The following is an 11,989-nucleotide window of genomic DNA, read 5'->3' as shown; positions in this document are numbered from 1 at the left end:
ATTAAAGGCCAAGGGTCATAATAAAATGACCAAGTTAACAATACTGATCAGATTCCCAGCTAACATCTTAATAAAGATAAACTTGAAAAGTTTTCTTTGCAGTCAAGAATACTGCAAATGTTCTCTGATGCTGCAGCACTGGGGTGCTGGAAATAAACACAGCAAGATACAGAGTCTGCTTTTTCTCCGTTTCGGTTTGAAACCACTCTTTTATTCATCTCAGTGCTCCTGAATCTATCAAGTCATGACTCATGACTCGTTCTTCATCCTTAAACAAGACAGTCTCCTAAAGATGGATCTGGTTCAGGTTCGAAGATGTAAAAGAAGTAAAAGAGACTTATCTCGGGACAAGGAAACCCTACAAGTTCTTGTGCCTGATGATCTTCACGGCAGGGCAGTAGCACCTCTCTTGGGAAATCCAGCTCTGACACACTCAAAGAAAAGGGGCACCATCTAGTGCTTTTTTGGAGGAAAAGCTGCTACTGCTGGTAGGGGTGTAGCGGGGGGAGGGACACACAAGGGCAGGGAGAAGAAATGACACTCCATTTTTTTTTCAGAAGACAAAGAAAACCTGTTGGCCTGTTTCATCTTCCATTTTGAGGCACTGCAGTATTTAGCTCCAGGCTGTAAGTAAAAATTGTCAGCTTTCACAAGGTGGAAGGAAAGAGTCCCAACAGCTAAGATAATATATACAATTTAAAAATGGAAGGGGGGTTGGCATACAGGTATTATTCTGCTTAATAGGTATTTCTTCTGTCCATTAATGCACTTTGGCTGATAGGGAAATGTTTTCCTCATTATACATTCTCTCTTTTATTAATCTAAAAGAAACCCTTTTTAAGTCGTTTTTCTTTCATGGGAGACTATGTTGTGCTGTTAATATTCCTGGCAATGTTCATACAAATAATCTGTCCAGAGTTTACCCAACACAACAAAGAGATTCTATGAAAATAATTATTTGTAACACGAAATCCTTTACAGTGCAATAAGATCAAGTTAACTAGTGATGCTGCTAGGAAAGAGCTTGGGAAGTTTTATCTGATTGGCAAAACTGGATCATATCTGAGTCCAGGGGGAAAAAAAAAAAATGCCCTTTGATAAAATGTCACAGTAATGAAGTCTAATTATCCGAATGATTTTTGAAACCTCTTTGAAAACAGCTTGGGGGTGGGAGGGTGGAATATTCCCTTTTGTTGGAATTTGGGAATTTTTTCTAAAGATTGTGAAATAGCAGCTCAGTACTGTTCAGCTTACTGTTACCATGAGTTGACAGAAGTCGTGCTAGTCAAACTAGTTACGTGCTTGGTCAAAATAACCACTGTTTCAAAGGTACATCTGCTCCTTGGGAGTGGCGGGTCAGGAATGCTTGTTATGAACTGCTGGAGCTGCTGCCTTCTGGACACCCAGAACTACCATAACCCTGCTCTGCACCAAAGCTCAGGACGGCAAAAAATCAAACATGTTGATGCCCTGATCCAAGCACCAGAAGTTGCACAGTGAAGATCAGTGTTCATTTTTGAATTTCCAGGCCATAATTTTGGATTCCCTGGGTACTCTAAGCTCTCGGTCAACTGTGTTCTGGTAAATAGAGAGGATCAGACCCACATGCATGACTAAATAAACAAGAAATATTTCTGCTAGAGTAGTGCTGAGCAAAGCAAATATGTGGCTTGATGAGTAATTCTCAAAGGGAAGCCTATCCCAGGAAACAAAAACAAAAATATCTTTTATGTTCATATAGAGCTTTCCTTGCACAGTTACTCATGCCTGTAATGGAGACGTTTTACAAAAGAAAAAACAGGTGTAGAGTTAAGGGATCTGACCAATGGCAGGCAAGCTGGAAGCAAAAAATCAGCAAAACTGTCACATGTCCAGATCCTCAACAGGACTAGAAACAACTTGTCATGGAAACCATTCAGGACTGCTATGGCCTGCTGGTCTGACCCGAAGCTGAGGAACCGGACTTGAGACGTACTTGCTCCGCAGCCCTCAGTCTTGCACATCCAAGTATGGCCTGACCCACATATATGCTGACTGCTCTTGTCTTCTAGTGAAATCAGGAGCTCAGGACTGCTGCTATTTGGGCCGTGGGCTTCAGTCCCCTTATTTTAGGTACCATATTTTGAAATGTAACATTTAACCCCTCCTTGCCTCGGCTTTCGCATCTGTAAAACTCGATAGCTATGCCTACCTTGCATGGGTGTCAGGAAGATTATTTCAAGTCTCTAAAGAACTTTGAAAAGGAAAAGCAAAACAAACTGAATTTATCTATTACTTGTCATTTTCTATCCCATAAAATGGAAGTCAGATGCAGCCTGGGCTGTGAGCTATAACAAAATGTTCACCTAAGCCTTTGCTATGGCTCCGATGCCAAAACAGCCAATGAATTCAGCACGGCTTCACAGGCAGAAGGCAGCTCCCTCACCTGCTGACGAGGCATCACCCTGAGCCAGTGGCAAGTTAACATCTTAAAGAACCGCAACCCTTACTAACCAATCATTTTATAATTTTTTATTATAGTCTTTATCTAAACTGTCAATACAGTTTACTGTGTATTTCTGATGATTAAAAAAAAAAACTCTAACAAAATAATTCCTCGAGAGGGAGCTTACTCCACCGGGAAGAAAAAAAAAAACCCACAATAAATACCTCTCTGGAGTTTTTCTTGGTGCGGAATGTACCTCATTAGATTTCAGGCAGACACAATCTTGCCTTAACAGGTTTCAGATCTTCTAGAATTGATTAGATGAGCCTATTAGAAAAGTCTACACCAGTTTCTTTCTACACTTGTGCTCGAAGAATAACAGAGGGCTTTGCCCATCATATCTCTTTTCAAAGAAGCAGCCACTTGCCTCCCATGCTGGGTACCTTCACCAACTCTTAATGTAACTTCAAGGTTTGCTGTTTTTTTTTGTCTGAAGCTTTCTCTCCATTTTTCTCCACTCTTCGCAGTCTCACTTTCCTGAATGCTACAGTTCAGTGAAACCCTCTGGTAATGACAGCACTGGAGTGATAATGTACTTTCCCGATTTCCCGTTAATAGTAGCACTTGATCCAGCAACGGGTGCCAGCTCAGTGGCAGAAGGATGCTTTAATATTTTCTAGAGGTAAAAGGACTGGTTCAATTTACAGCCCTGGCTAATTCAGCAGTTTCACTCTGTCTTGGCAGAGAAAAAAATGTTTTAGTTAAAACAAAGCAAAAAATCCCCTTTATTTCTCTCCATTTCATGCCAAAGAAGCAAAGTACAATTGCTCTTTTCTCCCTGAGGAAACGTGTGAATACTGTACAGTGCAATGAAGGAGTTAAAATAACTGAGGGGAAGGAGGGGAAATGGGGAGGGGGAAGAGGGGGGGGGGAAGATACAGCAGTATTAAAAACAAAGCAGTTTGTTTTTCTATTTTAATAAGAGATACATAATCACAGACCATCCAACAACACGCGTATCCTTGCCGAAGAGCTGCTGATATTCTACATTAACCTTTGATAGCGAGAAGTGTATTACCCCTACTGTTTTCCACAATAAATTATGTTATATCTGGCATCCAAAGCGCTAGGAAGTGTTCAGCCAGCTGGAAGCACCAGATTGGCCCAACATCCCTAACGTTCAGATTATAAATAAAGGGTACCTCATACTGCTGCTATAACAAAAACAAGCCATGCGGAGGAAGGGCAACTTCCCCCCTGCCCACAGAAGCAAAGGGCGTCAGTTGGGGAATGGCAGAAGAGGAATTCAAGAGGGCAGGGTTTCTGCAGTGAGATGCAGCCCCCAGCACGTCTAACCTGAGGCAAAAGCAGGACTCCAGGCAGAGAACTGAGACTTCTCCTCTCACATCTTTACTGACGATTTGCACAGAAATAATGCCAAGAGGAAGTGTATCTGGATCTGCGCTTGCCAAATGGTGTAAGCACACAAACACAGGCTCACACATATGCGTATCTGCCCACTCTTTAGGCAGCATTGCCTGTTCTCTTCCAGTCATGAAAATAATTAGCTCAGCCACAACTTCGGTTTCAGAGGATGTGGTGAAATGTGCCACGGTGCACGCTTCTCCCACACTCTCTAATCAAAGGACATTATGGCCAGGGCACATAACGACATCAACATAAAGGATGAGGAAAACCCTCCCTGGTACAGTCTGGAAGATGAAGATATCAAATAGGAAAAAAAAAAACAAAAAAAACCAAAGATGGTTCCAAGACTTAAAACCCAGTGATTGAAAAGAGCTGTAAATGGTCCTTTCAAACAGTTTGCAGTGGGTCCAACTGTTCTCAAGGAAAGCACTTCATTAACTTGAGTGGGTGTATAACTGAACCAGTGCTGGGAGCTGCTAAACCCACTCTACTGCTGGAAAAATTAACCTCATCTATTTATTTTAAGGGCTAGACTATGGTGGTCCCTGGTGAGGATGTAATGGGAAGTCGGACACAAGGAACTGTTCTCCTCACCACTCCTTTTTAGTAGGGGCTGGCCACAGCTGCAGTCCCTCGTGCTCTCCTGAGGGCGAGAATTAGCCCCAAATTGGTATATTCTATCTTCATTACTCCAACTATTACCTAAACAAGGCTATATGCTTACTTACTTAAGCTAAAGAATGGAAAAAAGGAACTAAAATTAAGGTTAATAGAACTGGATAGAGTAATCCCCATTTACTTTGCCCTCACCACAGATGCTTTCCCCTTTTGCCTTCAGTAGATGTTTTCGTTCAAAGCAGTACTTCTTTTCTCTCTTCTTTCTGCTCCCTTTTTTATTTTCCTTTATCTCGTGCCCTCTTCCCTCCCACTGCTGTGGCTGTTTAACTTCCCCTGAGTGTACCCTGGGTGCAGTTTGAGACTTGTGAAGGAAGATGCAGGAGGGCGTACACTCTGGTCTGTAACGCTGTGGGCAAGGGCTCTGAGGAATTACACTGACAACAAAATATATGAAATTATCAGTGTCTTGTCATGGATCTCACGAACGAAAGAAACTTGAAATCTGACAAAGAAACGCTGCTTAGCCTATCCTTCAGTTGGGCCATCCCATATTCTTAAAAATTTCATTTAATTCCCCATTAGGCAACTGAGGCGTTGTCCGAAATTTATCAAACCTGTTGGATTGTTCAGACCTGAGAAGGTTGCTGAGATGAAACATATGCTGCAGAATCAATCAGGTGCCCAGATTTAATTCAGGAACATGGGTGTATTTGTGTCTCCCAGGAGGCAGAGGAGAGGCTAGTCTAAATGCAGCAGTTGTGTATTTGTTAGTGCCTGTACATCCCAGGTTTAGCCCTCTGCATCTTGAAGGAGTCAATGCTTTCCATTGAAAAGGTGGTTGGTTCAGATCCAGTTGTGGGACTCAGTTCTTTCCTGTTATTTTTCTTTGGTTTTAAGAAATGATGCTCCATCCCAGAGAAGGGGCATAGGTTTATCCATTCTTTCTCTAAGACTCGTTATACCAGTATGAGATTTTTGGAAGGAAAAGAGAAAGGTCTGAAGAGAAAGACAGAACTGCAGCACTGCTTCCATGCTCTGTTTTCGCTGTCAGAGACAACACACTGCACAGCTTGTTTAAGGATTCTGGATAGTGTAGTCCCAGCAGACATTTCCTGTACTAAAATGTATTCTCATTAGAGTCACCAAAAGGGAGTACTCAAAACATTACTTATCTGCACATAATCACTATATCACGCCATGTATCCTTTATTTTAATTCCTACTTGCTTGCTAATTACCCACCACGCTGAAGGTCTCACAACTGCTCTCCTTTCAGCAGCTTTGTTTGCAAAGTGTCTGGCAATAATCTCCCAGCAGTGCATTATCATGCCCTTTTCATCACACTATTTAATCAATAGGGTAATGACCTCATATAAGCTAGTTCCAGGACCCAGCCATGCCATGCTAAATAAATGAAACAAACAAAACTGTGGGCTATGTGCCGTCTGATTTACAAATCTGGATACCAATAATTTCTGCAGTAAAATCTACTATAATATATAGAAATTGGAAATTCTTCACATCTCTTGCCAGAAAAAAAAAAGATTCTGCAGTACTATGAGGATATGACTGGTTTCTTTAAGCAGACATAATTGTAAAACATGTGTGTTCTTAGTCAAACATTTATAGGAAGATTTATCCTGATAACACTGGAAACAACACTTTCCCCCAGTACATCACGTCATCGCTTGGAAGCGATGGAATGGTGACCATCACAGCTAATGGGATGAAATCTCAGGCAGCACCAAAAAGAGGGGTTGGAACCTACTTTTCAAAAGCATTTTTGTTCCAGTGAGCAGAAGGAAAGCAGCTTCTCTCCATTTCCTGAGCTGTAAACTTACAAAGTGTGGTTCGCTTTGATTTTGCATCCCACGGTTGGATTATACTCTGTCTAATAAAGCACATGTGAGATGTGTTCAGTAATGTGAGAACTCTGGAGCATATGTAGCATCGCTCTAGTGTGGCAGTTCTCTCATCCAGGGGAACGGGGGTGATAAACTGGGGCTGTCTGCTCCTCCTAGCCATCAGTTTTTATAACACCAGTAGGAATCACATTTTAGAAAGATCTTCATCTTTTCATCCTTCCATTTTTGTTTGGTTGGTTGGGTGTTTGGGTTTTTTTTTTGCAACTAGATAATGAAAAGGGAGAAACATAACTGCTCAGCTGGCACAGAATGACTGCATAACCCATGCTTCCTTAGGAGAGCCAGGGCAAAATCCCCATAACAGCACAGAAGGATCAGCCCATGCAAATAGGATGGTTGGGATAGAAAAGTTTTCTTCATAGGTGTGGAAGGGCAATTCAGTGACAACTAAAAACACAGGTAGGCACAAAGAGGAGTATAAACCACAGTACTGTGTTACCATGGCAGTCTCACCGTGCACTGCTTTCACATGAACTGAGATGTCCTCAGAAACATCGTGAGAGAAAAATAATGGTTCTTAATCTTGTTTCACCTCAAATATTAACTGAAGCCAACCTATTTCGACTGAGTTACCTTGAGACAAAATCTTTACTGGAAATTTCTCACTGAAGCCACTTAAATTTTTTTGGCACTTTCCTTTTAGGTGTGTTATGAAAATGACAATGTGCCAGTCATCCAAGCTGTCAGCACCAGCCAAAATCTGTTCTGAGGCAGAGCAATTTACACTTGGATGAACACCTCCCAAGAAGTAATCACATAAATACCTTCACATTGTAATGCAACTCATGGCTGGATAGGTAGCTCCTATAATGAGCGTGCCATCGTCCCAAAGAGATGAAATGGCTTCAGTGCAAATGCTCTGTTAAGCTGATGAAGAAGCTGTTGTAGTGCTAACTATGCAGCATGCCTGTGAAGCACTTGCTGTGTTACAAGACATTAGTTCTGGAATATAAAACTGCATTTTGCAAAATATTGTCTAAAAATGACCTGAATAACACTAGTTTGGCAAAGTAAGAACCTGAAAACATCAACATTCCCAGCCTCTTAATGAGTGAATCTATTTGCCTATCTGGTGATCTGGCCATTGTGAAACTATGATGTTTACATTTGACTGATGCAGATGCAGAAATAGTGGAGAACATTGAAAAAATAAATGAGAAGACTAAATAAGCAGAAGAAAGAAAACACCACATATCTCCAAGGGAGATGAGCTACATGCAGCATAGGCAGTCAAACTAGGTGTTAACTGCTTCCCTAATATTTACTGGGAAACTCAAGAGTTACACACTGTAAAATATCACCATTAGGTAACATCAATCTTCCTTTCCACCCAAAATCTGTCCTTGGATTACCCAGGAAGAAGGACATGTCATTGACTTATATCTCTAATCCACCTTAAATGAAAATAAATGATTCCTTCCTACATGACATTGCAGCCACAATTTTTTAGGTACAAGAAACTCATATGCACCTCCTGAAACAAGTCACTTCTAAAATGGCAACATCTCTCCAACAGTGGAGCAGATGTGCTGGCATGAACTATGACACCGACTGTCTTTCAGGTCAAAACCAAGCAGAAGGATCAAGCTGAGCAGGACAGTTTTGACTTGCCTTTACAGTTCACCACTTTGGTACCAGTTAGCTTACTGTGCTGAAACTTGAAATGCCACCAGGGGGTTTTGAGTTATCTGGTGACCTAAATGAACTCTCAGATGGAGTTTCAAGCTTTTGGGCAGTTTCCTTGGTTCAGAAAGACTCCATTGTGTATATTTTCTCCTATGGAATTTTTATGAGTTGCTGGCAGAAATCCTTACTCCAGAGCATCTTCCTCATGCAAAAGATATTACATTGGGAAAAGAAAAAAAAAGTTGGAAAGTTTGCTATCCTTGCACTTCCTATGTGCAAGAAGTGTTATCGCTTTCCCTTCAACCCTGGAAGTCTCTCTGCATGCTGAAGTCAATGGGAGACTATGGTCTCTCTGTTTACTTTCAGATGTATTTCTTTTACAGAGGAAAAAAAAAGAATGAAGAACCAAAAATGAGGCAACTTTTCTTCAGACATTTAAAAGTGTTCTGAAACATGTGAGTTTAGAAAATAGAGACACAATACATTTACAAGAATTTTCATTCGAAGTGCTGAAAGAAAAAGGCACAGTACCCACCCATCACTGCAAAGACAGCAAATGGGCCATATGGGTTGTATGGTAAAGCCTTCTGAGTTGTAAGATAAGGCTCTAAGTCATCCTCAGATCTATCCCTGACTGATCCAGGAGAGCTGAAGCACTTCATAGAAAAGCTCACCTGATTTAGATAGGATGGAAACAAATGAACAAAATGTCCAAGACATCACTGCAATACATTTTTCACTATTTGGATGTGTGTCAATATTAAAGTGGAAAAAGTAGGAATTTGATAGAAAGACCTGATAGAAAAGCAAAAGAGGCATATAAGTGATAACTAACCTGATAAAGAACTAAAAGGGATAATATAATTATAGCTGATCCATATGGGTTTCTGGAAAATAGATCTTGTCAAGCTAACTTGATATCGTATTTTGATGTGATTACAAACAGGACTGCTAAAGGCAACCATCTTGATGGATGCCTGTATGAGAACTGGCTCTGTAACACACCATAGTTGGACCAAAAAACTAAAAAGCATAGAAGACAAGAAATCTGTACGTTCCCATTACAGCCTGTGGAGACAAAACAGTATTTTTGGAAAGCGATTTATGACTCTTTGGTCAAGTTCTCTATGTCTTCCTGTAAAGGTCTCCATCTCTCTCCATTTCCTGTTAAGCATTTAGAAAGGTACCAGCGACTAGCAGCTAATTTTTGGGTTGCTAGAATTCGATGCAATGAATCAGAATGGCTTCTTAAACTACCTACCAACCACACTGCAGATGTACACAACCCATCACTGTAATGACTGGGTAAGTCACTAGTACCATAATTGGTTACTGGCTGATGGACTATTTCTTCTTTTTTTGTTAAAAAAAAAAAACCAACAATCATTTTCACAATATTTACAGTGAAAATGGAAAATGGTAAATGATGAAAAAGACAGCTTGGTTAGCTAAGTGCAACCAAATGCTACGCGCTTCAGTACAGTCAGCAGAAGGCCGAGGATCTAGGAACTGCAATTATGAGACAGATTTAATGATGGAAGACTACTCCAGGAGAAAGAGATCCTACAGGGAAGTGGAGGATTGGAGAACAAAAGCCATAGCAAGTAACCAGATTACTATGAATTTCTAGTGTGGTGCAATAACAAAAGCTACATTGTTTGTACATCGCCAGACGTACAAATAACAAAGACAAATACAGAGGTTACGTTATCTTATTTGCCAAAAGTGAAACAGCTAGTAGTTTGATTGAGCTCACAGCATTGTTTTAAGAAATATTGTGAAAAAATCCACAGATTCTGAGGAAGCCAGGAGAACAATTACAGTATTAGGAAACGCGTCTTATTGCAAGAGACTCAAGGCACAAAATCAATTAACTTATCAAAGATAAAGTTAAAGAATGATTTGATCACAGTCTACAAGTGCTTACCACGGGGAACAAGAAAATGATCATAGAGGGCTCTTCAAACTAGCAGGCAAAAGTAGAATCCAAGGGCTAGAAGTTACAGCAAATTCAGTCTAAAATGGAGGCATGAATTCAACGCAGGCAGGGAATAACTTGACATTACTTGCCAAGAACTGTGATTTATCTACCAGCATTGAAAAATATATTTTAATCAACAGCTGGCCTTGTTAAGAAGTGTACACTTCTATTTGTAAGCTTATTACTTTATTCATCCTGTGAATCTCAGAAGATTTTTGTGGAGAAAAAGAATGAATGTTTTAGGTTGGGAAGCGTTCGCTATGGTTCCGTACACAGCCAAGAGATTGCATTTCCATCTGATCACCAAGTCTCAGACTATCTCCTGTGAAGCTTGCCTAACTAATGCACCTTCCTACTACTCCACACTATGCAAATTTTTTGATTAATGAGCACTAACTCAAAGTAGATTGCTCTAAAATTACTAAGCAGGAAGAAATCATAATTTGCAATTATCCCTCACAGAAATACTTCAATACAATACTTTAGAGTCATTTTAGGTGTACTATTGTTTTCCAAATGCAAAGGTAAAACACAAATCACAATATGGTAAAGATCTCTTAGTAGGCAATTAAAAATTAATCAGCTAATTAGATCAAATGAACGAGAAAATAAGTCTCAGGAAGACATCCATTCTAATTAACATAATATTAACCTACAAAAGACTTGTTCATACAAAAAAAAAAGAGATCATCTTTATTTCAGATACCAAACCAATCAATAAAAGGAAACAAACAGTTATTTCTTACCTTGTTACCCCCATGACCAAAGCCAAAAGGAAATGACAGTAATAGTGAGTCAACTGCCTGTGCAACTGTATTCATTTCTTATTTCTAATCTTGTTAACTATTTGAATCCACAATTTGAACGATCTTGTATTCAATTTATGGAGATTCTACCTATATTTTGCCTCTTCTGTGCTTGCTGTGTCTCTTAAGAATCTCGCAGGTACTTAAAACTGATGAGACCCAAACTCCCACCCAGATTTCTCCTCAGCTAGGTGATTCCTAACTAAAGCACAGGACTTTACTGTAGAGATGGAGGATCTTAAAATAAGAAGAAAGTGGAGAGATTCTTAAGTCTATGTCAGGGATGATAACATATACTCTCAAAGAAGGAAATAACATTATAGGACACCTTATTGAATAAACCTGACTGGTTAAGCGGAAAGGCTCAGGCAATCAGACAAGGAATTGGGCATGGTTGAACCTAATTAGATAAGATTGCATAGATTAGAAATATCTGCAATTAAAGGACAGTTCCTAAAATATTATTTCAAATGTCAGATTACTCCAGCTATAATCGACCATCCCAACCTTCAGTTGAGAGCCACAGGACAAGTGCCACAGACTTGGAGCTCTTTGGGGAGCTTGCAGCTGGACAGGACCTTGCCTCCCAGGCACTGCAGTGTGGCAGCTGTATGGAGGGCTCCTAGCAGAGCACACTAGTTCTACATTCTGCATCTCCTTATAGATATCCCATAAATTACCCAGGTTCAGCCCGGTGACCAAGCTAACACAGCTCCCTTGCCCATCTTGGGAGACATGGGTGCAGTTTGAGACTAATCCAGAACTTTCTAGGAGCTGCATGGAACTCACTGCACACAGGCCAGGCTGGATCAACTGCATTATTTACTTCTGCAGATAAATAAATAAAAATCTTGGAGGATGTAATGGTTTAGAAGCAGGTTGTGCAAACCAACTCCACAATGAATGTATTTCACTTTGATCACCCCTTCCAGCCCATAACAGAATTGAGGCAGTATTTTGTTTTGCAGAAATTAGTACCTTCAAGACCTGCAGTGGATTTATTATTTCTGCTAGAGCTTGCACTTTCTTTCTGATCCACTGCTGTAAAATCCAGAGGGACAGAACAGCGCAGAAAATTACTGCGAAGATGTAGTGTGACATAGGAAGAGTCAGACGCGTTATGTGTGAACAATATGACAAAAGGCAAAGCCATCTGAAAATAAATGAAAAAATTAATAATC

Source organism: Tetrao urogallus (assembly GCF_951394365.1).
Source record: "Tetrao urogallus genome assembly, chromosome: 2".
NCBI classification, from domain to species: Eukaryota; Metazoa; Chordata; class Aves; order Galliformes; family Phasianidae; genus Tetrao; species Tetrao urogallus.
Note: the sequence above shows the minus strand (reverse complement) of the source record.